The sequence below is a fragment of the Capsicum annuum genome, chromosome 7 (genome assembly GCF_002878395.1).
Source record: "Capsicum annuum cultivar UCD-10X-F1 chromosome 7, UCD10Xv1.1, whole genome shotgun sequence".
In the NCBI taxonomy this organism is placed as follows: Eukaryota; Viridiplantae; Streptophyta; class Magnoliopsida; order Solanales; family Solanaceae; genus Capsicum; species Capsicum annuum.
Window position 1 is genome coordinate 39933723 of NC_061117.1, and position 12899 is coordinate 39946621.

Here is a 12899-nt window from a genome sequence, read left to right on the forward strand (position 1 = left end):
ATGGGACTCAACTCTTGTGGTTAGATGTGTGATGGGAGAATTGTAAGTTGGAGATGATAAAGAATGTTATTTAATATTGGGGCATAGATGAGTAGTGTCGCTAAGTTTAAAGCTATTCGTTGTAGCATGTAAGGTAGAGAATGCTTCTATCCCTATCTCCCACGAAATCTCATTGTATGATTTTACCGATGTAAATTAGGCCTATTATTACCAAATAAACTCATGCCTTATGTTGTGATGATCATGATCCCTAGAAATCATGTGCAAGGTTGCCTTTATGCCAATCCTTATTATCTCATGCTTCGTGCTTAAATGATTCACTAGGGGGTTATCATAAAGCTTATTCCACTGAGGGAAAGCAAATGTTCAATGAGAGGTTAAATTCCTTACTTCATACTTTTAGAGATTCAACAAGATCCTACCCATCATTTAAGGACGAATAATCCCAAGGGGGAAATAATATAACACCCCGCACTTTTGTGCTAGACTTTAAAGCGTCGTTCTTATATGTGTAAACTATAATTCCATGATTTACTTTTGTATTCATGTGTAATGATCTTTATCCTAGTGTGTGAAGTGCTTTCGAGGTGAAAAATGTTCATAAGAATTACTTAGAACAAAGTTGAGCTAAGTGACTGTGATTCGTCTAAAGTTTGTTATTCGATCTACAAGGGTCTACTTAGAATGTGTATAAATTTTGATATATGTATAATTTTGCATCTTAAGACCATCCAAGTTGTATATAATTGAATTAGCTTTCCAACAATACCAATTTTTCCTTAATCTGATACTCGAGCAAAACGTTATGGCCATGCAAAGGATCGTGCATTGCATAACAAATCGCAAAAGGCCACTGGAAGGGTATATGATTGGCTATACGACGCCCACTTAAGGGATGGGTGATTGGTCGTGCGCTGCCTACCTTGGGCTTGGGGTATTTGTTGTGTGTCGCATAGTGGTTTCACAGTACCAACAATGCTCTATTTTTGTGTTATTTTAAGGGCAATAAGGTCCTTTCACGTCCCATAACCGTCCTTAAATATTTATAGACGAAATTAAGGTCATTATTTATGTTATATCATTCCCAAATCCATAGTTCATCTTCCTTAAGCTCAAGAGAAGAAAAAATAACCTAGGGTTTGAACATTCAAGCTTAAAAGGTCAATTTCTTTGTTGTTAAGGTACGTGGGGCTATTCTAAATCTCATGGGCATAGATTTTACGATTTCAACAAGCTTTAAAGTTATATATGTATGTATATGTAATAAATTTTGGGAAATTGTTTTAAGAACATGCATCGTGAACCTAATTTGATGAAAGTATGTATTTGTCACGGGGTTTTTCCATAAACTTAATTTATAATCTCGTGCATATGTGGTTTGAATTTGAAAAGTGATTTATGAATGTGACTTGTGAAATTCCCTTCCCCATGATGAAATTTATGCATTTTGCATGGCATGAATTGTGAATTATTTTGAGAGCGTGAATTAAAAGCCCCCTTTTGATCATGAGATTTATGTATAACCAATGTCAAGGCTAGTTTATGAATGATGAAAAATCTTGAGTTTTAAATGCCTCTTTAATCATTATGCATTATTGTGTACACATTTTCAAAAGAGGTAACTAAAGGCTCTTGTGTCTTAACTGAAAGAAATGCATGTGTTGAATAAATAAATTAGCCACCATGTGTTAAAGATTTGTAAAGAGAGTATGTGCATGAGTTTACATATGCTTTTGAAAATAATAACTCTCATGCGGTTTGATAAAATCTTTTGGTGGTCATATAAAAGTTTTGAATGAGAAGGAGGGATATGATGTGGTATAATATGAAGGACTTACAAGTCTGGGTGTGAAGATACCCTATTGTGATATGCCCTTAACAGAACACAAAAAGAATTATTTGTAAGAATGACGTATGTTTTCTTTTAAGAGGCTAAAACTGGGCTTAAAGAGAGTTAGATGGTTACCCAAAGAAAGTATGAGTTGAAAGACTCTATGCTAGAAATTGTGATTTGCCGACACGGGAGTTTGGTACCCTGCTTTATGATCTTGTTTACTTGTATTATGTCTTCCCAATTTGGGACTATAGTTAGGAGACCTGCTTTGTTATCTCGTGCCCAACCATGACATATTGATTTGATCTGAGATTTTGGCACCCTGCTATGTGATCTTGTGATCCCCCTACTGATACTCCAATCCTTTACGACAAACTTGGATTGGGGGCTTGGCAGCCGAGTCAAGGTCGGATTCTATATGGCCCGTGGAATTACAGATTGTAGGGTGTACCATTTAGCTCAGAAGAGAAATAAAGAGTTGAGTTATGATTACAAGAAAATGTGTTGAAGTTCATCAAATTATGACCATGTACTTTCAAATATTTTATGATGACATGTTTTTATGAAATGCTCTCACTTATGTTGTAAAAAAATATTTTATTTTTGGATTGTTCTACATACTATCACCTTTGTGTATTGACCCCCTATATTTCAGGTTATGTTGTATAGACCCATGGTCTATCACATCAGTATAACACGTAGGCTATGATAGAAATGGGTGATCCATCCATCTTTCGGAAGACATTTACTTATATGTTGTATCTTTCAGTATATGGTCCAGCTGGGGGCTTTGTCCTATTTTAGATAGTTAGTTTTCATTAGAGGCTTCATAGATGAGAGTTGAGTATTGTATTGTCATAATTTTCTGGACACGGTTTGAATTATAATGAATCTTCATTGAATATTGTTATATCTTCCGTACTTTAATTTATGTATGAATTATGCTTATGCTTACATGCTAAGGCGTCTCTCGGGCCTTCATGGTTCGGGATGCCTGTTGCTGCCAAGGCTCCAGTTCGGGCTGTGACAAATATAAATATTAGAACTTAAATATATTTAATTATTTTTATTTCTTTAAATATTATTTTCCTCCTCACTTTATGTCACAACCCAAATGATGAGGTCATGATGGCACCTACCCTGATTCAGGCTTGGTAGGTAAGTCAAATATACGACAAGGAAAGAGAAAACAAAATATGAAATAAACAGGTACAATGCGAGACTTCTAAAATGAAGTAAGGCCATGCGGTATAAACATAAGAAATGTTTGAACAAAATACATAAATCTCCAGAAATGGAGTCATAAGTAGAAAGAGAATCTAATATATAGTTTTGAAACTAAAATACAAGAGTATGTCTATGAACTTAAATCAAGACTAAATAAAGTAGAGGAGTTCCGAAATCATTCCTAAACTCTAGAGCACACTAGTACCTCGAAAATCTAGCTGGACTAGTACCTAAAAAATCTAGCTACCATGATACGAGATCAACCACTGCGGGTCACACACAAACTGGAATCTACAAAGAAAGGTCACAAAAGAATGAGTAAGTACGTTCCACTTGTAGTCAATAGGTATCATAGTATGACTTAGCAAAGTAGAAAACTAAATAAGTAAAAGATAAAGTTTCAAGAAGGTAGCTCACATTGTCTCCACTAATAGTTCTACAATATAAATTAAAAGGTATCTCTCTCTCTCTCTCTATATATATATATACATATAAATACACAACAACAAACATATAGAGGAAATATAAATTATACAATGCAATGATGTTTGAATAATGATGAATGATTGAAAGTCATCGCCTGACTTTCTGTATACACCTTTCAAGCCTTAGCACTTCAAGTATAGGATCCATAGGGGGGTCGCAATTCATATACTTTCTCAAATATCAATCTCGGTCTTAATAAATATTGCCAACTAGTGTTCACATCTGAGGATTTTATAAAGTATTTCATTTTCTTTCACAATCGGTCTTTCTCAATGGTACAAAAATCTCATGAATATGTATGTATGAAATGAGGATGTAATGCTCACAACCAATCAGTATAAAGATGATAACAATTCAATACACATATAAATGAGCTCAGAAAATAACTTAATATGTAAATAATTTATGATATCAACACTCGCTTGACACCACTAGAATGAATAGTCATGTAGACATCAGTACAATATTTCAAAACCCCATTCAGGCATTACTATAATCATAGAGTCAATTAATGCACAAATAAAGCCAATAATATAAAATAAAGACCTTGTAGAGACATCAAAATATTAATAATGATGCACAAATAAGCCCTATAAATATCAATTAAAGATCCCACAAAGGCATTACTACAATAATACCTCTCAAGTAGACAACAATATAGAAATAAGCCCCTTCACAAGCACAAGATAATAATGATATTCTCGAAAATATTATGGCCACGAGTAATTTCCTATCCCGTAGCATACTCTACGTGAATGGTTAACTATCCAACATAGTATGAAGAAAGTTAAGTCATAATCTACCTTAAAATAATTGAAATTCCAAACTTAGACCCTTCAATACGGAGCCTTTTCCTAATGAACGGTCTCTGAATGAGCTAATTCTATATAAAAATACATAATCTACACATCTAAAGAAAGATATCTATAGTCATATTGATTATATTTAAACTGAGTCCAATAATAATTTAAAAAATAGATTCAAAATTGAAAGGTGCAAATTCGAAATTATTTTAGCAAAATATTTTTCATTTATATAGGAGTTTACAACTCAAACCCAAATGAAAATAAGATAAATCGTGGAAAAACTAATATAAGAGTTTATCAGAGAATCCCTAAATTCTAAATTTAAAACAAGATTACAAGGTGCGTTTGAAGTTATAATTAATATGAATTAATGGAAATAAGCATTTAGAGCATACCCAAGGACAAATGATGAAGCAAACCATGAAAATCACCCTTTTTTGAAGCTCTCAAGTTCAAAAATGGAGGTATTTGGGTGAATGGAGTATCGATACTATGCTGTGAATAGTACCTCAAAAACGTGATCAATCTTTTGCATTCGCGAGGGTCAACGATGATCAGGCCAACTAAATTTGACTTTGCATTCATGGTCATCCTCTCACATTCGCAAAGGCTGATTACCTAGGCTCATGACATTTACTAAAGTCTGGTTCCATTCACGATATAGGAAAAACCAGAATCAATCTCGATAATCCTTCGTGGTCAGAGTCACCACCACACATCGGGATGCAGGATATTTTTCCTTCTTTGTCTTTACAGCCAATGCGTATTCGCTAAGAAGGACTTTGAACCAGATATCAGTTATTGCGCCAACTGAATTACACAACATCAAAGTGTTCAAACAGACACGCGAGATACATTCAGGAGCCCACAAAGTAAACCAAACATACTACTAGGCTATGACTGACGTTTCAAATCGTTGGATTTTTTAAAAGAGATCGTTTATAATAAATTTATCCATGAGACCCCTTTTAGTTGCATTTAACTAGTTTTCATCAGAAAAGTCAAAATGGGAAATAAAAGCCCCATTCCTGAACAAACCATACTACTAATCCAAAATCCATATTCGAACCTAATGAAATTATCCAAATCATCAATATGTGCTTAAAACATGAAATGTTGATCAAAGACAACTTATAGCTTTTAAAAGCATCTAAAAGTCTCAAACTCACCCTAATCAATCCTGAACGCATCGCGGACCATGCCAACTAACCCCACAACTCACAAATAACTTTATCAACTATGAGGAAGGACCAAATGTTGTCTTTGTGAGGAGAACTAGATGAAAGATGCACGAAATTTTATTATACTACAGCAGGACTAATGATCCGTGGACCTGAGGCTAGTTGCAGGCAACTCTAATATAACTCAGAAGCAAGGATCTAAAAAATGCTAAGAAGGAGATCATGGCCACATAGGGGCGGACCCACATGGTTGCCAGGGGTTCACCCAAACCCCCTTGGCAAAAATTACTTTGTATATATAAGGTAGAAAATCTGTGTTTAAGTACATATATTAATTTTGAACCACCTAAATCGAAGATGTTGTATAGCTCAGTGGTACCAGTTGAACTTCATGGGTCGCTTCCTCGAAGCCCACTTCACGAGTTCGATCCCTGTTAGGGAGCGCAGGGGGCCAATTTTTTGTCTATTTTCTTGTTTAGTTCACTGTGTTGATCTCGAATCCTCTGAAGAAAAATTCTAGATCCGCCACTGTGGCCATAGTATATCAAGCTACTATATATCATATTTGGACAGCTAGGAACATGAAGAATTTTAGGATTCAGAATATTCCCCATACACTTGCTGTACAACAGACACATTACGTAATTGGGAGAGACTTAACATGTATAGGGAGTCGAAGAGAGTTAGATCTAATAGGTACAAGATAGACAAGCTTGATACTTAGATTTCTAGAGGCTCACTAGTCGTGGTCCTACTTGAAGGAACTTAGACTATGGTTGCTCATTAGGTGTAATTGTGTTTTTTTTTTATAGAATACTTCTTCGCGTACTATAAAGAGAACTATGAAAAAGGACAAAAAATGGTCAAAATAAAGAAGAAATTCACAATCAATGTTGTTCCAGTTTTACACTTTTGTTCCTTTTTCTAATTCATTAATTCCTTATCTTTTCAGTTTTAACTAATTTGAAAAATCAAGTGTTTTTTTTTTTAATAAAAAGAAAATAATAAAAAGTTTCCTTTGTTTTAACATTTTATTTGTTACTCGATTTGCTTCAAATTCTTTTGGTATTCATCCGAAGATACCTTATATTATTTACAAAGAATTATAATTAAATTTGAAATCAAATTTAAAGAAAAGGTATAGAATATAGAAAGAATAAATAAAGTAATAAAAATAATGAATGAAGGTTAAAAAATAAAAAAAAATTATGTGTATCTGAGAAAACTTTAAATACAAGTAAAAATAAGAAGGTAAGTGAAAATAAAAAAAAATTACATGTACTTTGAAAATATTTTTTATACAAGGAAAAGAATAGGAAAACGAGAAAATATATAAAAAAAAACTACTTGTATTTTTGAAGATATAAAATACCTGGGAAAGAGAAATAAAAAAAGTTACATGAATTTGTGAAAGTTTTAAAATAAAGGCAAAGATGAATAAAAACTATTTACGTGGGTTGACTTATTTTTAAATACTAGAATAGTGTACGTGTGTTGCACGTGAATGTTAGGAAAGTGTCCAGTGAGGGGTAGATGTTACATAAACTTTTTCTGATAAACCAATTTGGGTTGCGTTAACAATAATAAAAGAATGAAATGGTGAACTATTAATATTAGGAGATTGGGAATCAGATCACATAAGTTCGTTATTTTTCATCTTATTTTCCATCTTCTCTAGTCATAGTTGGTTGGAAATAAGTGTTAACAAGACATTATTGACTTGGTGTTTTCAAACATTTTTGACAGATCTTGAGTTTGGTCATGTTTGAAGCTGGAACCAAACCTATCCACATGCTCAATTCAACATAAAGTTACATAGAATGCCTAGTTTTAGACCTATTTTTACATGTCCATAGAGACAAAATCTCTTTTTGTACCCAATATCTCTGGATCGGATAGTGAGAGGATGACCATTTAATGTGAAGAAAAATGGTTTCACAGTCTTAGTTTCTTAGTTCTGTGGGAAATAGAGTGTCATTTGCATTTTCATTCAGTGACCTGTAAGATTCAAGAACATTAAAATAGGATATTCTGTTTCCTAGCTTTGGGTTTCATATGACATGAAAGAAAAACTAATGTATTGTATTGGTTGACAATATTATTTTGTTTGTACTTTGTAAGATAAAAGTAATTTTCTTGCTTTTAGAGATCCATCGGTTGTGAGAAATTCTACAGAGGTAAGAACAAGGCAGTTTTAAGTTTTGCTGAAGATACTTTCTAGACATGTGTCCGAGGTTTTTGACTTCTCTGATTTCCTTTCTTTTGGTATTTAGGTCAAAGAATCATTTGAACCATCAGCAGTTCCCTACTCCTCTACTGTAAAGCTGCCTCCATCAGCTCCCTCTGTTTCAACCCCTTTATCATCGAAAAGTCAGCTGCATCCTGCCAGTTCTACTCCTTTGCCTCGATATTCTTCTGGCCACCAGCTGGGACAGTGAGTTTTTGAGAGTCATATACTAGGAATAAAGTCACCTACATTCTCAATTTCAGAAGAATCGCCATCCTTCATGCTCCTTGGTTGGAGTAATGAATCAACCAGGGGCTCCAATGGTGGATCATCAGATGGATGGTCTGTAGCTATTTTTTACCATGTACCCCACAAAGGTAGGGGTAAAGTCTGCCTGCATACAACACAGCTTTTCCAGATTTCACTTGTGGGATCACACTGGGATTGTAGTTGTTGGGTTATAGAATAGCTAAGTACTCAGACTTCCTATTAATAATTAGTTTAACGCTCTTGTAGCTGACCTGTGTTTTTAAATGTACTTAACAGTAACGTTCTTCCCCCATCCCCGGAACCACAACACACATGACCAAGAAGGACCTCCTTTCTGAAATAACTTCTTGGTCTTGTCCATTTTATGAGTGTTTGATTCAGAACGAAATTATAGATGTTACAAAAAATTAAATATCATATTTGTGACTTGTGAGAGTCGAAAAAATACCACACTAATGCTTTATGCAGCAACAAAATCGAAACTTTCATGTACAAGTAGAGGCAGATCTAGAATTTCAAACTTGTGGGTTCCCAAGGGCTCCTTTCCTACCACTAAGCTATCCCTTGGTTTAGTTATGGATCCCACCTATTAAAATTTATAACTTTTGATGATTTTTCTATGTAATTTTAAGCCTTATGGCAGCGGGTGTGGGTTCCCGGGAACCCACACCTTCTACTCTACATCCGCCATTGTGTACAAGACAATTGTTTGTTGTAATAGTCGCATGTATATATTGCTTTCATATTTTCAGAAAATCAGTGAGAGTATCAGGACAGAAAACAATGTTTATCAAATGACAAGACTGTTTTTTCTCTAATTTCATTCAAGAAGTTCTCTGAAAAAAAGTTAAAGGTCCATTGAAGAGAAACTGAAGTCAACAACACATATGCTGCATGTCATCTAGATTACCAGTTTCCCGTTTCTTACAACAACAACAACAATACCCAGTGGAGTCCCGTAAGTATGTCTGTGGAGGGTAGAGTGTACATAGACCTTACTCCTATCTTGGGAGGTAGAGAGTCTGTTTCCAATAGACCCTCGGCTCAAGAAAAAGCATATCAAAGCATGTCAGAAAAGGAAATAATGAAGGTGAAAAAACCATGACAAGATACTATAGAAAGCAAGACGAAGCATCCTGTAAAAAGGAAAGGAAACAATAGATAGTAACAAAAAATCTGAAGGCAAGCATCTACAGTCGATCCAATTTCTTGACCCATAAAATTCTTTTTCTCCAAATCGATCGCGTATGTGATACTCAAAACTTTAGCATCTAAAATGTATACCTTAGAGATATGCACCCCAAGACTCCTATGAATTCCTGAACATTGCAAACAAATGAATATCCCAAGGTTGATGCTCGCCTACCTTTGGGCCCTGATCATACAAAATGCCATAAACTATAAAAAACGATTAGACATGTTCAATAATGTAAAAGAACCATATCGATACAGAGCAATCAATACAAAAAAGAGAATCACATAGACCGCGAACATAATGAAAATTGCATATCCAGGTCAATTCATAATCTACTACAACTCTACATGATTATCATATACTGTTAATTGCTGCAAACTGGTTGCAGAAAACGCACCTTCACCGACAATCTGCACATTTCCTATTTTTTGGAAGCTTAAGAAGGCCCTCCAATATCTGCAATTAATGAATAATGCATACTAAGCTAGCAAATCATACATGAAGTGGACAAAAAACCAACTGTAATAATAAATAAAATTAAATAAAAAGCGATAAATATTGCCAAAAAGTTTGAGTCTTTAGTCAGATTTTAAGCACTTTGGCAAAAGCTAACTGTTGATGAATTATGTAAGGGAATAAACTAACACTAATTAATTACATGATCTATTTTTTTTCTTTGATAACCGTGGTGTTCAGGACTTGCGTGCACCTCAACTAATTTTATGGTTTCTTATGTTTACAACAAGAGACCCAAAAGCTGAAATTGAAACCTATTCTCTTTGATTAAAACATATTACTATACCAATTGCCAAATCTAGTTCTTCAATAAGACTGATTAAATTGGACATAATTTCTATATCTTTTCCTTATGAATTGTACAATAGTCGTGGGAGCTGGCAAAATGCATTGCGTTCAATTGAATTACTCCAATTGTTACAGCAGACGAATGCCATTCTAAACATTCAAAGTAATCAACACAAAAAGCTACAAATACACATGCATGCATGTCAGATAAACCTAATACTTTCGACTCAAATTATAAATTTATGTTTAAAAGAAAAAAAAAAGCAATCCCACTATGATAGGTACAGGCCATACCATAAATTTATGTCTGAAAAAATTATTAAAATTGCAACATAAGATGGGTAAGTTTAATATTGAGAACCTAAAATATTAAACCCATAAAATTTAAATCTCGATGATCAACATACAACTACAATGAACATAGCACGTAATACCTTTGCATGTTTGGCATTAAGCTCTTTGGAAACAGAAGCCTTGTCATCCATGGCTGTTAATTAATTTGTTCCAAAAAGCCAAAAAAGAACAACAACGTAAAGGACGAGAGAGATAAAAAAAACTATCTCCCTCTATTGAAATGTGGTGTAATGTTATGTAATGTAATGCCTATTCTTCTTTTTTTTTTGTCTGAATGAATGAATGGTTTTTTTGTTATCATACATTCATTCAATGGAAACAGTTGCGTATTTTACATTTCATAAAAGGCACTTATTTCATAACTGCAACTACAATCTTAACCCATCAACAACTCCTCTCTCTTCTCTCCCATCACTCTCGAAACAAAATATGAAAAACATAATACGAAAAGGATAGTATTTGTCTAATAACTTATAATTCTTATCTTGTTGTTTAACTTCAACATAGGCATGAATATCTGATTCCAATAGAGATCAAAAGCAGAGGAATTTGAATATCACCTACCATTGATCAAAAGAAAAATAACAAATATTAATATAATATAATGAATAAGATTAATGACCTAGATGATCAAAAATCGAGCGAGACATAAGAACCTAAAAAAAACAACGATGTAAACTTTAATGTTTGAATCACCTGCCATAGATTCAACAATAAAAGAATAAAAACTAACATGACTTACTTTATATCACCACTTTCTTTTAGCTACAATAAAAGAAATAATACCAGGATAAAAAAAAAAAAAAAAAGAAGCAAGAAACATTACCTAAAGACAATTAGTAAATTAATAGTAAAAGGAGAACGAATTAACATACTAACCTAATGTTGTTTTTACTCAAATTTCAAGAAGCCTAGAAGCATGATCTTTCATGAAAACACGTTTTATGTATAAATATATATAAAGACTACAATTAGGGTTTTATCCTTAATAAAATTTTAGTTGAGTTAAAAATCTTAATATTATAAAAATAACTGAATAATAATTTAAATAAAATAGTAAATGACGATTTTGTCTATTATAGAGCATTTTAATAAAGGCTAAAAAGTTCAAATAACTTTTCTAAGCACTTTCACACTTTTAATATATTATTATAGAAGATAAGACAAAGAAAATAAGAATAAATAATTAAAAATATTTCAAATAATATTTATTCACGTGACGGCACATCTACATCACCACAGCTTATAGAGTTGTATTGTGGTGCTATGTTAACACTAAAGAATGTATTTAATGCACTATACAATAGTTTATGGGGTTATTGAACCACCATAAAGTTTATATATGTCATAACAATTTTGATTATAGTTTGTATGAAAAATAGTGTCTTATCTCTAAAATCAAAGTAGTCAAACCAACACAAATGAATCAAAAGGCATATTACATGCAAAATAAATCTAGATAAAACAATTAAATTCAATAGTTAATTTAACTAAAATAAGAACAATTAAATTTAATACTTAATTTAAGTCAAATATAAAACATTTTTCTGGTCAACAAATTTTGTACTCAATTTGTTAGATCAAAAATTAATAATTAAAGGCATCAAACTTTATTTTCATTAGGGATACAAAAATTAAAGATCACCTCACAATAGAGGCAACCTCTGCAAAAACTACTATACATTTTTAAGAGAATGCGTTAATTGGTAAAACAATTTAATTAAAGGTTACCTTTAATGAATGTGTTAAAAAGTTTTTGGGCTAAAATTTAGTCTTATATTATTTTGAAAATTTTGAAGGAAATCCGTGAATTATTAATGAGCTTGATTAATAATTGTCGTGAATTGGGTCATTAGGAATTAAAAGATATGCTTATAAGGGTGGCCAAAATTTGAGTTTGAGCATAGAAAAATAGAAAAATAGAGGAATGAACTTTCATAAGAGTGGTAGATGAGTTTTAATCTAGAACAAAAGAAATTGATTTCAACACATCTGGATAAAACAAAAAAATAATGTCTACTCATAGTTGGCTAAATAATCAATATATATATATATATATATATATATATATATATATATATATATATATATAAAGGAAAATTGTAGTCCATCCTATGTGGCATGTCTAAGAAGCCTCTAATGCCATTTATCTTTTTTGTGGGTTTTTTTGATATTTTTTCTCCTTTAAATGATGAGAAATTCACCTTAAAATTTTGTAGAATATTAAAAATAGTCATATTTAATTCCTATTTATCATATTTATTAAGAAACCTAAAAGTCATTTCTTCATTTCGTAATTCAGGTCTCTCTTAAGAACCCATTATTTTTTTTCCAGTTTCGAAAACTCAAAAGTCACTATTAATTTACCAATTAATGATATGTCATTTATATCATCAAATAAGAATGCATAAAATGTAGATATGTGACACATACGGAAGAAAAATCTCAACTGGTGCTTCCATATGTTATATTAGAGACTGATATACAGGTATGGATGACAAGAAAAAAAGTATGT

The 12899-nt window shown here is 32.5% G+C and overlaps 1 long non-coding RNA gene across 1 annotated transcript; it reads right to left on the bottom strand.

Moving 5' to 3' along the window:
* Positions 1–9315: 9315 nt before the first annotated feature.
* Positions 9316–10813, bottom strand: LOC124885505. Its single transcript, XR_007042618.1, has 3 exons — positions 10465–10813; positions 9624–9682; positions 9316–9406 (listed from the first exon to the last, which is right to left on the bottom strand). It is a non-coding gene; the product is annotated as an uncharacterized LOC124885505 (long non-coding RNA).
* Between the last annotated feature and the right edge of the window lie 2086 nt (positions 10814–12899).